At 43.0% G+C, this 14,873-nt stretch overlaps 1 protein-coding gene across 15 annotated transcripts in view; it reads right to left on the bottom strand.

Moving 5' to 3' along the window:
- The window catches only part of LOC103347106 (uncharacterized), a 619,502-nt gene extending 604,866 nt beyond the window's left edge, over positions 1-14,636 (bottom strand). For 4 of the 15 annotated variants that reach the window (XR_011383690.1, XR_011383692.1, XR_011383695.1 and 1 more), the window contains exons 1-3: positions 10,431-14,635; positions 9,340-9,479; positions 5,782-5,821 (exon numbers count right to left, since the gene is read on the bottom strand). The gene's annotated coding sequence lies outside the window, so the exon portion shown is untranslated. Of the gene's footprint in view, positions 1-5,781; positions 5,822-9,339; positions 9,480-10,430 lie in introns of all 15 variants that reach the window. The other 11 variants (XR_011383694.1, XR_011383693.1, XR_011383698.1 and 8 more) reach the window with 9 other exon arrangements.
- Between the last annotated feature and the right edge of the window lie 237 nt (positions 14,637-14,873).

Genomic DNA, 14,873 nt, shown 5'->3' with positions numbered 1-14,873 from the left:
CACTCTGCCTGTCAAACAAATAAAAATAAAAAGTAAATAAATAAATAAGTACCAAACAGAAATTTTGGAAATGAAATTTTCAATCAATGAAATACAATATATGACTTAGATCACTAACAGCAAAATAGACCAATTAGAGGAAAGAATTTCTGACCTCGAGGGTAAAACTTGAAATAAAGCAATCAGACAAAAATAAAGAGAAAATAATTCAAAGGAATGAACAAAGTCTATGTGAAATATGGGATACCATTAAATGACTAAATATTTTAGGCAATCCTGAAAGATAGGAAAAGGAGAAAGGTGTTGAGAACCTGCTAAATAACGTAATAGTTGAAAATGTTCCGTGTCTTTAAAGAGACACTGAAATCCAGATACAAGAAGCCCAAAGAACACCAAGTAGACTCAACCAAGAAAGATCTCCCTAAGGCAAATTTAGTCAAACTGTTGAAAGTTAAAGACAAAGAGAGAATTGTAAAGACAGCCAGAGAAAAGAATCAAGTTCCATATAGAGAAAAACCAATTAGATAATATCAAGCATCCCACGTAGGTGACACTTGGAGTCCCCACTGCTCTATTTCCGATACAGCGCTCTGCTGTGACCTGAGGAAGCAGGAGGAGATGGCCCAAGTCCTTGGGCCCCTGCACCCTCGTGGGAGACCCAGAAGAAAAGCAGTTCCTGCCATTGTGGCCATTTGGGGAGTGAACCAGCAGAGGGAAGACCTCTCTCTCTCTGTCTCTACCTCTGTCTGTAACTCAAACTCTCAAATAAATAAATAAATAAAATCTTCAAAAAAAAAAGTTCACCAAGAATATTATATCCAGCAAAGCTATCCTTTAAAAGTGAAAAAGAAACAAGGCATTTTCCAGTTAAGCAAAAAGTGAGAGAGTTCACCACTACAAGACCAGACTTCCAAAAAACTCTGAAGGGCTTCCTGCATTAGAAATAAACATGAAAACACAGGACACCAACAAATACAGTAACAGAGCAGGTAGAATCAGTGTCCAATCAACAAAATAAATGTCTTAGTTCTTTTCTATCAATACTTCCCTTGAATATAAATGGATTAAATTCTCCAACCAAAAGACTTAGATCGGCTGCATGGATAAAAAATCAAGACCCCACTATAGGCTGCCTACAAGAACTTACTTCACCAAGACACACACAGTCTGAAAGTGAGGGGTTGGAAAAAGATATACTAGGCAACTAGAAACCAAACTGAGCAGGCATAGCTATTCTGATATCAGGTAACACAGACTTTAAATTAAAAATTGTAAAAGAGATAAAAAGGACACTATATTTTTATACAATTCAGCAAGAAGACATAACAATCAGAAGTATGTGTATACCCAACACAAGACCACTCAGATATATACAGCAAATAGTACTAGACCTCAAGGAAGAGACAGACTCCAATACATCACAGTGGGTGCCTTCAACACCCAACTCTCACCAAAGGACTATCATGCAGACAGAAAATCAATAAAGATACATCAGAGTTGAAACCGACTATCGAGCAAGTGGACATAGCAGACATGTCCAGGACATTTCACCCGTAGCTACAGAACACACGTTCTTCTCATCAGCACACGGAACATTCTCCAGGATAGGACCCCATGTTAGGCCACACATAAGTCTCAGCAAATGTGAAAAGACTGAAATCATATCATGTAATTTCTCAGACCAGAAAGCAATAAAACTAGAAATCAACAACAAGAACAATGTAGGCCAGTGCCGTGGCTCACTAGGCTAATCCTCCGCCTTGCGGCGCCGGCACACCGGGTTCTAGTCCCGGTTGGGGCGCCGGATTCTGTCCCAGTTGCCCCTCTTCCAGGCCAGCTCTCTGCTGTGGCCAGGGAGTACAGTGGAGGATGGCCCAAGTGCTTGGGCTTTGTACCCCATGGGAGACCAGGATAAGTACCTGGCTCCTGCCATCGGATCAGCACGGTGCGCCTGCCGCAGCGCGCTGGCCGCGGCAGCCATTGGAGGGTGAACCAATGGCAAAGGAAGACCTTTCTCTCTTCTCTCTCTCACTGTCCACTCTGCCTGTCAAAAAAAAAAAAAGAACAATAGAATACTCATAAATACTTGGAAATTAAACATGCTACTGATTGATCAATGGGTCATCGAAGAAATTAAAATGAAAAACTTTCTTGAAACAAATGAAAATGAGAACACAACGTATCAAAACCTGTGAGACACAGCAAAGGCAGTATTAATAGGGAAGTTTACAGCATTAAGTGTTTACATCAAAAAAGACAAATCCCTCAAATTAAAGATCGAATGATGTATCTTGAAGACTTAGAAAAATGAGAAAAAACCAAACCCCAAATCAGCAGGAGGTCAGAAATAATTAAGGATCAAAGTAGAAATAAAGGAAATTTGGAAATTTTAAAAAATCAACAAAGGAAAAAGTTGGCATTTTGAGCAGATAAAGAAAATAGATAAACCTCTAGCCACACTAACAAAGAAAGAGAGAGAGAAAACTCAAATAAAATTAGAGATGAAAAAGGAGATATTTCAACCAACAGCACTGAAATGCAAAATCTTACAAGAAATTACTGTGAAGAACTGCATGCTAATAAACTGGAAAACCTGGAAGAAATGGATAAACTCTTGGATACACATAACCTACTAAGACTAAATCAGGAGGACTGGCGCTGTGACACATTAGGTTAAGCCCTGGCCTGCAGTGCCAGCATCCCATATGGGCACCAGTTTGAGTCCCAGCTGCTCCATTTCCCATTCAGTCTCCTGCAAATCTGCCTGGGAAAGCAGCGGAGAATTGTCCAATACCTTGGGTTCCTGCACCCAAAAGAAGCTCCTGGCTCCTGGCTTCAGGTCGGCTCAGCTCCGCCATTGCAGCCATTTGAGGAGTGAAAGATCTCTACAATGATGAAAGATCTCTCTCTCTCTCTCTCTCTCTCTCTCTCTCTCTCTCTCTCTCTCCTTGTCTCTACCTCTACCTCTACCTCTCTGTAACTCCTTTGAATAAATAAAATAAATCTTAAAAAAAAAAGACTAAATCAGGAAGACATACAGAACCTAAATGGACTTGTAACAAGCAATGAGATTGGGGCAGTAACCAAAAGTCTTACATCGGGAAAAGCCCAGGACCTGATAGTTTTGATGCTGGATTCTATAAAACATTCAAAGAGCAAGTAACTCCAATACTTTTCAAATTATTAATTATTCCAAATACAAAACAGCATGGAACTCTGCCAAACTCTTTTTATGAGCCCAGTAACACTTTGATACCAAAACCAAACAAAGATATGACATGAAAAGAAACCTACAAACGAGACCCTCAATGAACATAGATGCAGATTCTCAAAAAAATTAGCAAATTAAATCCAAGACCACATCACAAAGATCACACATGATGATCCAGTGGAATTTATCCTAGAAATGCAAGCGTGCTTGAACATTCACAAATCAATAAGTGTCATAAATCACACCAATAGAATGAAGAACAAAAAGCATGTGGTTGGGGCCTTCACTGTAGCATCGTGGGCGAAGCCTCCACCTGTGCTGCTGGCATCCCATATGGGCACCAGTTCATACCCCGGCTGCTCCTCTTCCCTCTCTCTCTCTGTAACTCTACCTCTCAAATAAATTTTTAAAAGCTCTTTAAAAAAAAAAAACCCATATGGTCAATTCAATAGATGCAGATAAAATTCAACACCCCTTGGGCCAGCGCTGTGCGCAGCGGGATAATGCCCTGGCCTGAAGCACCAGCATCCCGTATGGGCACCGAGTTCTAGTCTCGGTTGTTCCTCTTACAGTCCAGCTCTCTGCTGTGGCCCGGGAGTGCAGTGGAGGATGGCCCATGTGTTTGGGCTCTGCACCCGCACGGGAGACCAGGAGGAAGCACCTGGCTCCTGATTTTGGATCAGTGCAGTGCTGGCCATGGTGGCCATTTGGGGAGTGAACCAATGGAAGGAAGACTTTTCTCTCTGTCTCTCTCTCTCACTGTCTGTAACTCTACCTGTTTTTTTTTTTTTTTAAAAAAGCATCAGGCACTCGGGGCTCCCATTGTCCCTCCACCTCAGGCTCTGACAGAAGCGGCCTCTCCCCAGACCACACTGCAGGGTGTGACAGATTCTCTGGTTTCTCTCCTGCTGTGTAGACATCTGCCCCTCCTGAGTCTCCCCTAAGCAATACTAAATCCACAAGAACTCTAGTCTGACCTGACGGCATCCATTATACTCCTCAAGGACAGATATTTTTGTAAAGTAAACTTAGCTAAGACATTAAGTGAGGAAGTAAAGACCCCAGCAGAGAACGTTCTGGAAAACGAGGGTGTCTCAGGTGCTGCTTCCCAGAAACCTCCCTCTTCAAGCACCCGTGTCACATCGGGAGCCTTTTCCTCTCTGTGAACGTGGCTTCAAGTCTCCCTGAAGGTGCAGCGGTGCCTCCTCCGGTTGCAACAGAAGCAGCCGGGGGTGCACTTTCCTGGACAGAGGCAGCCAGACAACAGTGGGAAATGCACATGTGTGCTGCCAGGCTCAGGGCAGCCAAGGTGCTTTGGGGCTCCACCTGCTGGCCGTTTTGTCCACACTGCAGGATGCTCAGAACCGTTGACTTCTTCCCTGCTGCCCCCTGCTGGACTACTGACTGAGTCGCTGTCCAGTGGTTTTCATAGATGGGGATTAGTTAGGCATCCTGTGCACGACAGCAGATGGAGACAAAAAGAAGCAAAGACACCGTCGGATATAGATGTCTATGCACCTACATTATACCAGCGAAGAACAATTGCCATTTACAGGTTACCAAATAGCATTTACTAGACACTGAAAAATAAAGGAGTTACACATCTAGCAATATACGTGCAAAACTACATCCAAAATTATGAAACAGAGTACAGGAATAAAATAAACATAAGCGGACAATTCTACCTCTTTTTTTATTTTTTGACAGGCAGAGTGGACAGTGAGAGAGAGAGACAGAGAGAAAGGTCTTCCTTTGCCTTTGCTTCAGCTCCAATGGCCGCTGCGGCCGGCACGGTGTGGCAGGCACACCGCGCTGATCCGATGGCAGGAGCCAGGTACTTATCCTGGTCTCCCATGGGGTGCAGGGCCCAAGCACTTGGGCCATCCTCCACTGTACTCCTGGGCCACAGCAGAGAGCTGGCCTGGAAGAGGGGCAACCGGGACAGAATCCGGTGTGCCGGGGCCACAAGGCGGAGGATTAGCCTAGTGAGCCGCTGCGCCGGCCAATTCTCCCTCTTTATTATTTGCAAAGTGAGAATGAAAATGCCAATGTTTTTCTCAACCGTATCTATGGGGCAGCCCCACTCAAATTTCCCTGGAGCTGTTTCACAGATCCTGACAAAGAATGTACACACCCAGATCCCACACCTTATGGAAAATGTGACACAACACAGACCCACATCGCTGGGTCAGAGGGCAATGCTGGGCCTTCCCAAAGGTATGCACGAGGTGTGACTGACACAGGGCCCTCCACTGTGGGGTGACGGGGACTGTCACAACCACTGGAGGAAGCCATGGATGCAAATCACCATGCACAAGGCCCAGAGCCAGTTTTACATCGATGGAGGCTGTCAGTAAGGGCTTCTATCATCCAAGGGGCCCTACAACTTCATCCCGTCCATGGTTCCTCAGTAGGAAGTGGGACATGTACTGTGTCCATAGCGAAAGAACCCTACTGGAAAACCCTTACCTATGTCGCTTATGGAAGTATGAACAAAAGTGAGTGAACCAGTAAGACATGTAACTATTTAAATACTTATAAATTCTATGAACTAGTTAATCTTCCTTTACCTGTGTAGCTGTATCCTTGCATCTGGGAAGCTTCAACATCCTAGGAGGAAAGAATTGGTACCATCATAACTTACACAGATGTCTACTTCCTGAATGGATAAATTGTTTATCCTCCTGAATGGATAAATGTACATGATCCAACTTCATGCTGTCTACACTCAATTCACAGATAAATATACATATAAGCTAAAAATGTAAGGATTGGAGGGGCCAGCATTTTGGCACAGTGGGTAAAGCGACAACCTGCAGGCCGGTATCCCATAAGGGTGCCAGTTCAAGACCCGGCAGCTCCACATCCAATCCAGCTCTCTGCTATGGCCTGGGAAAGCAGTAGAAGATGGCCCAAGTCTTTGGGCCCCTGCACCAGCGTGGGAGACCCAGAAGAAGCTCCTGGATCCTGGCTTCAGATTGGCTCAGCTCAGGCCATTACAGACAACTGGGGAGTAAATCAGCAGGTGGAAGACTTCTCTCTCTGCCTCTGCCTCTCTGTACCTCTTTTTTTTTTTAAAAAAAAAAAGAGCAAAAATGAAGGGTTGGAAAAAGATATATCATGTAAATGGAAACCAGCAACAAGCTGCAGGAACCATATTGGTATCAGATAAAATAGACTTTAAATTAAGAGCTGCAAAAAGAGACAAGGATATCATATATTCATAAAAGGATCAATTCATCAAGATAATATAACATATATGAAAATACAGGCACACAAGACCATACAAATACAGTAAATATTATTAGGGCTAAAGGGAGAGATAGACTCCACCACAGTAATACCAGGAGACTTCAACCACTGACAGGCATCAAAGAAACATCAGAGTTGTACCATATCATAGAGCAAATTGACCTAGGAGACTTTAAACAACATTTCCCCAACAATTATAGAGTACACATTCTACTCATCAGCACATGGAACATTTTCTAGGATAGACCCCAGATGAGGCCACAAATCAAGACTCAGTAAACAAAAAAAATAAATTGACATCATGTATATTTTCAAGCCACAAAGGAAAACATTTAGAAATCAATTATGCGGGCTGGAGCTGTGGTGTAGAGGGTGAAGCTGCCTCCTGCAGTGCCAGCATCCCATATGGGAGCTGGTTCGAGTCCTGGCTGCTCCACTTCTGATCCAGCTCTCTGCTATGGCCTGGGAAAGCAGTAGAAGATGGCCCAAGTCCTTGGGCCTCTGCACCCATGTGGGAAACCTGGAGGAAACTCCTGGATCCTGCCTTCGAATCAGCATAGCTCCAGCTATTGTGGCTAACTGGTGAGTGAACCAGCGAATGGACGCCCCCCACCCTCCGCTGCTTCTCCTCTGTGTAATTCTGACTTTCAAATAAATAAATAAATCTTTAAAAATATTAATTGTAACAACAGAAAATCTGCAAATACATGGAAATTAAACAACATGCTACTGAATGACTAATGGATCATGGAAGAAATTAAAGTAGAAATAAAAATTCTTGAAACAAATGAGAATATCAACAACACATATCAAAATCTCAGGACAGCCAATGCAGTATTCCGAGGAAGGTTTACAACAACAAGCTTCCCTTAAAATGGAAAGATCTCAAATAAATTATCTAATATTCATGTTAAAGACTTGGAAAAGCAAGAAAAACCATACCCAAAATTAGTAGGAGGTGAGAAATCAAGAGAATCAGAGCAGAAATTAATGAAACTCAAACAAAATTAACAACTCTTAAAATCAAAAAAAAGGGAAAAGATGGTTTTTGAAAAATAAGCAAAACAGCTAAATCTTTAGCCAACTAACAAAGAAAATAGAGAAAAAAGCTAAAATAAATAAAATTAGAGATGAAAAATGATACCACAGAAACACAAAGAATTACAAGTGACTCCTGTGAATGACTTTGTGCTATCAACTTAGAAAACCTTGAAGAGATGGATGAATTCCTGGGTGCACGCTATCTGCCAATAATACATCAAGAAGATATAGAAAACCATAACAATGTGATTGAAGCAGTACCTAAAGTCTCCTGTCAAAGAAAGGTCCAGGACCTGATGTCTTTACAACTGAATTCTACAGAACATTTAGACAGGAACTAACTCCAATACTTGCAAATTATTCCAAAATGCTGAAAATGAAAGAATTCTGCTGAATTCTTTTTATGAGGCCAGTGTTACTCTGATACCAAAACCAAACAAAGACATAACATAAAAAGTAAACTATAGACCAATATTCCTGATACACACAGATGTAGAAATTCTCAACAAAAGATTAGCAAACTGAATCCAACACTACATCAAAAAGATCATAACCGTGATCAACTAGCATTTACCCCAGTGGTGCAAGTGTGGTTCAACATTCACAAACCCATAAATATCGTAAGTCACAGTAGCAAACTGAAGAACACCATATGATCATCTCGATAGATGCAGAGAAATCATGATTCAGCATCCCATCTCTATAAAAACCCTCAACAAATTAGTTCTACAAGGAGCATATCTCAAAATGATACACCTATATGTGTGTGCATGTATGTATATGAAAAACTGGCAATCAGTATCATCCTGAATACAGAACACTTGAAACCAGATCCAGAACAAGACAAGGATGTCCAATTTTTACCACTCGTACTTGATATAGTGTTGAAAGCATGAGCAAGGGGGAGGGGGTGCTGTGCTGTGGCGTAGTGAGTAAAGCCACTGCCTGTAGTGCCAGTATCTCTTATGGGTGCCAGTTTCTGTCCTGGATGCTCCTCTTCTGATCCAGCTCTCTGCTATGGCCTGGGAAAGCAGTGGAAGATGGCCCAAGTCCTTGGTCCCCTGTACCCACGTGGGAGACCCAGAAGAAGCGCCTGGCTCCTGGCTTCGATCGGCACAGCTCTGGCAGTTGCACCCATCTGGGGAGTGAACCAGTGGATGGAAGACCTCTCTCTCTCTCTCTCTCTCTCTCTCTCTCTCTCTCTCTCTCTCTCTCTTTCTGCTTCTGCCTCCGCCTCTGCCTCTCTGTAACTCTGCCTTTCAAATAAATAAATATATCTTAAAAATTAGAAAGTTTTAGCATGAGCAATTACAGAATTAAAGAAACAATGAGCTTCAAATGTCACAGAAGAGGAAACCAAATATCCACGTTTGCAGATGACATGATGCTGTACAGTGCTAGGTCATGCCTCTCATTCAAACTGTTACTTCAACTATATTGGAAACAGATCCTCTTAAGTCACTCAACTTACTTCACAAGGAGGGAATGATAATGTGTGGGTCTTGCAGTCAGTTTTGGAAACAAAACTTGGACTCTAAAATGACCATGCTTGGACACTGAAAAATATGTGTGTAGACAGCAGTACAGCATCACCTACAGTGTGGCATGGCTCACTTTGAAAATTCCATGGTGTCCTGTCACCAGGGTAACAAGGTGAGTGACATCATCCTGCCATTTCAACTGTCACTCTCTTGAGCTGAAAGGTTCAAACTTGAGTGCAGTGGGAACGTGCGTATCGTCCTATCCAGAGTGGTCCGCGATGGGAAATCTCAACTGCTGTCCAGCAGGTAGGCCACACTGACCTCCACAATGCTGCTTCTCCACCGGCCACTTACCTTCTGCTTAATCACTCTCCTCATGGACTGTCATTTCCCCATTCCAGGCTGTCTACAGATTTATAAAGATAGTTGGTCATCCGTATTATTCAGTTTCTACTTTTGATGCTTCTGTTAAGTTTGTTGTTTCAAAATATTTCCTAAATTTAGAGAAACACATTATTTCCAATGTCAAGTTTGTTCACACCTTATCCAGAGAATGATGACAGGAAAGAAACTCACACTACTCTCTTCAGTCAGGAAAAATTAAGACCAAACACAACACAGACATCACACAAAAAGGCACTTTCAAGTCAATCTCTTCTCTTTGAGGAGGTCGCCATCTGAGACCAAGACTGTAAGAACAGTCTGAACCCAGATATCTTTTTGTCACATTGGAAGAAACCAGGATTTCAGGGTGGGGTGGATAAACACATGAACCCTGCTGTTTGGGGGTTACAGGGAAACGGGGAGGAGGGACAGCGCCATTGGACAGTGGGGCAGACATCTGAAGACAGAGAGAAGGGGGCCTGCCTGATGGTCCTCAGGCAGAATCATGGGTTGGATGGGGCAAACCTGGCGATGGATGAACCTCACCAATGGGAGAGGGAACTGTGTATGCTGTCCCTGCAGGGTCTAGAGAGAGGTGAAGAGTTCCTAGGGACTGGGTTTTGGTGAGAAAGGTCATGGGCATGAAGGTGCAAATGCAGAGTTGGTACAGACATTGCCTTTTTCAGACAGGGATTTGAGACTGCTCAGCCACTTTCTCTGAAGGACAGATATTAACTTTTCTGTGGCATTAAAAAATTCATCTGAGACAGAGTAAATGATAAAGGAAGAAGACCCCCAAGCTCAGGATTCTCAAGTCTAGCAGTCCAAGATCAGGTGCCCATATCAAGGGTCCCATGTTGTGTCCCATCATTGTGGAAAAGTAGAAGAGCAAGCAGAGTGACAGAAGAGAGACAGGAAGAGGGGTTGGGCTTGTGTTCTAGTGACTCTCCCCCGTATTAACCAATTCAGTACTGAGAGAACCACACAAACTCCTTTCAACAACCTGATCCACTATTGAATGGGAAAACTGGGAAGAAAGTGAGGAACTGCAATGATCATACACTTCTCTGTGGTCTCCTGCCAGCTGGATGTCAACAGCTGTCTGTATTGTCATACTGTTCCAGGTTCTTGTCTAAAGAGTTTTAGACGAAAAGGAAGTCGGAGGTCAAGTACATCGACTGTCCATTCCACACAGAAGGCCGGAAAAATCCATGTCTTGCCAAAGAACAGGATGCCCACAACAAAGGAATCAGTTGAAGGTACTCTGCAAATTCAATCATGAAGCTCATTCAACAATCAGGATTCTGCTTTATTCAGGGCCTCATAGTTAAGACAAAACTCTTAAAAAGCTATGCTATCTGTATCTTTCATTCCGTGACTGCAAAATTATAATTGTTCAACTCAATCAGCAGAGTGACCACTACACAGGGAAGACATGTTAACAACTTAAACTTGGGGTCACTGTTAGTAGTAACATCTAAGCTACTATTCAGACGTTTGCCCAACTGTCCAACATGGGCTGAAATGGACATCTTACTGAGAGAGTGCCACCAGATTTCATGCTAATATTAACAACTGGAGATAAAATATGAAAACTGAAAAGATAGCTCCTAAGGTTCTCATACTGGACTCCCACTTCCCTTTTTCTGATGACACTTCCACTAGTACGGTACATTTGTTATGGAGACTGAACCAATAAAGAAATGTTACTATTGACTCAACTCCCAAGTCTGCACTAAGATTGGTTGCTTCTGGTGGTACAGTCCTAGGAGTTATTCAACTTTACCCATGTTTCTAGAACCCTTAAATGACCCCAGAACATGACCCTAGAATTGGCCATTTTAAATATCTTTTTAGTCATTCTTTTTCAGTTTCCTAGAGTTGGAATTAGATTTGGTAACATACATCTAAGAACTCTCCTGCTCCTTTTTGTGGCTTGATTGCTCAATGATTTTCTTTTTTTTTTTAATTTTTTTAATTTTTCTTGACAGGCAGAGTGGACAGTGAGAGAGAGACAGAGAAAGGTCTTCCTTTTGCCGTTGGTTCACCCTCCAATGGCCGCCGCGGCCGGCGCGCTGCGGCCAGCACACCACGCTGATCCGATGGCAGGAGCCAGGAGCCAGGTGCTTTTCCTGGTCTCCCATGGGGTGCAGGACCCAAGCACCTGGGCCATCCTCCACTGCACTCCCTGGCCACAGCAGAGAGCTGGCCTGGAAGAGGGGCAACCGGGACAGAATCCGGCGCCCCGACCGGGACTAGAACCTGGTGTGTCGGCGCCGCTAGGCGGAGGATTAGCCTAGTGAGCTGCGGCACCGGCGATTTTCATCACTGAGTTATACCCCCTTGGATAGATGGGCCAATGTTCTTGGTCCTGGTTTCCAATTTAAGCAATCAGGAAGAAAGCCACCAGAAACAGTCATGTGGCAGGGTTCTGTGGGGACAAAGTTTTTTAAATTAATTGGGTAAACACCTAGGACTATGGCCCCTTGCTTGGATGGGGATGACATTTTTCTTGGTAAAACTGACTGGAGTTCACCAATGAAGCCACATGGCCCTGACACCTTCTTTCGCCTTTTGTAGCTGTAAAGTTCTCTTCAAAGGCTCGGGCCCATGGGTTAGTTTGGGTAGTTTCTGACTCTGAAGGAATTTCAGGCTTCGTTGAACCTACTTGTGGGCATACAGTATGTAAAGTACTTTTTTCTTTTCCTTTTCCTGTCCATGCCATGAAAGGTGAGGATTCCCTTCTCATTTGCAGTAGCAGACATTGTTTCTACTCTTTTTGCCTTGTGCTTAGACAGGCGGAGTTCTCACAATCTTATGCATTTCTTTCAAAAGAAATATTTTTTGACTTTTTGTTTTATTCTGCCCATTTCCTTTTTCCTATTACATTCATTTCTGAGAAAATTGCTATTTTTTCATTTTTTATCTAATTTACATCAGATTGCTTTTGGTCATCTACTTTTCTGGGCTGTAAGAATCCCTTATTGATTTTAGATCATCATTGTTTTCTAAAGTGTTTCACTCAAGGGCTCCATTTTCCTTCTGAGCACTGCTTCATTGCAACCCAAAGTTGCAAAATGGGTTTTTATTTGCTTGGTTCAAAATAGTTTAAAATGTCTATACAGTCTTCTTTGTCCCATTTGTTTTGGAGAGTATGTTATTCAGCTTCCATAGTTCTTACAAAATTTACCAAGTAATCTTCATTGATTGAACTCTATTGTATTACCATAGTTGCCTAGTGGCACAAGCTGTGTGACATACATTACTTTAAGTGAGCAGTTGTGTGACAGAGCTTATACTTTGATCTGCCTTGGAGACTTCTTCATATGAACCTGAGAAGAATGTGTTTCTCTCATGACTGAAATGTCTCTACACACAATCAAAATAGTTAGTTGAGGGATAATAATTTTCTCAGGCTGCCATAATCAAGTGCCTGGTTGGTGGTCAGTTTGAAGTACATGATATTTCATTTTCCCACAGGTCTGGAGATTGGGTGTCAGAAATCTAGGTTTATGCATAGTCACCCTCCCACAGAAACCCATCAGGACTAATCTTTCCTGTCTCTTCCCAGCTTCTGCTGGTTTCCTGGAAATCCTGGGCCTCCTGTGTGCCTACCATAGCACCTGAATTTCTGCCCCCATCATTTCATGGCATCCTTCCATCTTGGACCTGTTTCCTCATCTTGTAAAAATGCCAGTCATATGGGAACAAGTCCTTGCTACTCCAATATGAATTCATATTAACTGGATAATCCTCCAATGACTCCATGCCCAAATAAGGTCACCTTCACAGGTCCTTCAAGTGAAAGGGGGAGGGAACATGCTGAAGCCCTCATACTGCTGTTCATTTCAACTCCACCTGGCTTGTTTCATTCCTGCTCAATCTGTCAATTTTCAACAGTAGTGAATTTGTGCCCCCCCCCATGCCACTCTACTGGAGGTCTCTGACTCTAATAAACCTTTTATATTTTAAGATTTATTTATTTATTTGAAAGTCAGAGTTACACAGAGACAGAAGGAGAGGCAGAGAGAGGAGTCCTCCATCCGCAACTGGCCACAGTGGCTGGAGCTGGGCTGATCTGAAGCCAGGAGCCAGGAGATTCTTCCAGGTCTCCCATATGGGTGCAGGGGCCCAAGGACTTGGACCATCTTCTACTGCTCTCCCAGGCCATAGCAGAGAGCTGGATTGGAAATGGAGCAGCCGGGTCTCAAGCCTGTGCCCATATGGGATGCCAGCACTGCAGGTAGCAGCTTAACCTGCTACGTCACAGTGCAGGCCTCCTCTAATAAATCTCAAAAAAAAAAATACTGAATTTGTCTATCCGCCCTTGTAGTTCCATCCATTTTTGCCTCAAGAATTCTGAGGCTCTACTATTAGGCAAATGCACAGTAAATATTGATCTAGACTGTTCAACAACATTTGCTTTAATACAGAATGCCCATATTTGTCTCTAATACTGACCTTATTCTGAGATCTGATTATAAGAATAAATTAGAGCTAATGGCTGTAATGGCTGGAGCTGTGCTAATCCGAAGCCAGGAGCCAGGCACAACTTCCTGGTCTCCCACGTGGGGCAGGGGCCCAAGGACTTGGGCCATCTTCCACTGCTTTCCCAGGCCATAGCAGAGAGCTGGACTGGAAGAGGGGCAGTTGGGACTAGAACTGGTGCCCATACGGGATGCCAGCGCTGCAGCCAGAGGATTAACCTACTGTGCCATGGTGCCGGCCCCTATGTTGGCTTTTTTGAGGTAGTATCTCCCTGTCACACTCTGTGTATCACCAAAAAGTGGACGGCAGAAGATGAAGCAGGTATCTCTCTGTACATAAGTTTTCACGGCAAGCAGAAAGCAGAAACAACAAAAACTGGGTTATTTCCCAGTATCCAACAACAAACAGATGAGTAATGACAATGTGGTATATGAACACAATGGAAGAGTTTTAATATGTAAAATGAATTAACGTTTTATACCACACCAGGGATGGACATGGTAACACATGACACTGTAATAAGGTGGACACAGAAAGACAAACACTGTATGTTTCCATTACAATGACATGTCCACAACAGGCAAATTCAAAGGGACTGGAAGTACAGATTAGTTGGGGATGGAAGGAGGAGAAGGTAAAGTTCTTCCTTTATAGATGCAGAGTTTAGATTGGGTGTGATGAAAACTGTTGGGGCACACAGGGGTGGTGCTTACACAGCACTGCCAAGTAATTCATGCCACTGAAATTTTTTTTTTTTTTGCTGTCTTCTCATATTTTTATTTTTATTTTTTTTTTCCATGAACTTTTTTTTTTCACACTTCTTTTTTTTTTTTTTATCTTTTATTTAATGAATATAAATTTCCAAAGTACGTCTCATGGGTTACAATGGCTTTCCCCCCCATACCGTCCCTCCCACCCACCACCCTCCCCTTTCCCACTCCCTCTCCCCTTCCATTCACATCAAGATTCATTTTCGATTATCTTAGTATACAGAAGATCAGCTTAGTATACCTTAA

The sequence above is a fragment of the Oryctolagus cuniculus genome, chromosome 17, assembly GCF_964237555.1.
Source record: "Oryctolagus cuniculus chromosome 17, mOryCun1.1, whole genome shotgun sequence".
Classification (NCBI taxonomy): domain Eukaryota; kingdom Metazoa; phylum Chordata; class Mammalia; order Lagomorpha; family Leporidae; genus Oryctolagus; species Oryctolagus cuniculus.
The sequence above is the reverse complement of the archived record's forward strand: the minus strand, read 5'-3'. Positions and strand labels throughout refer to the sequence as shown.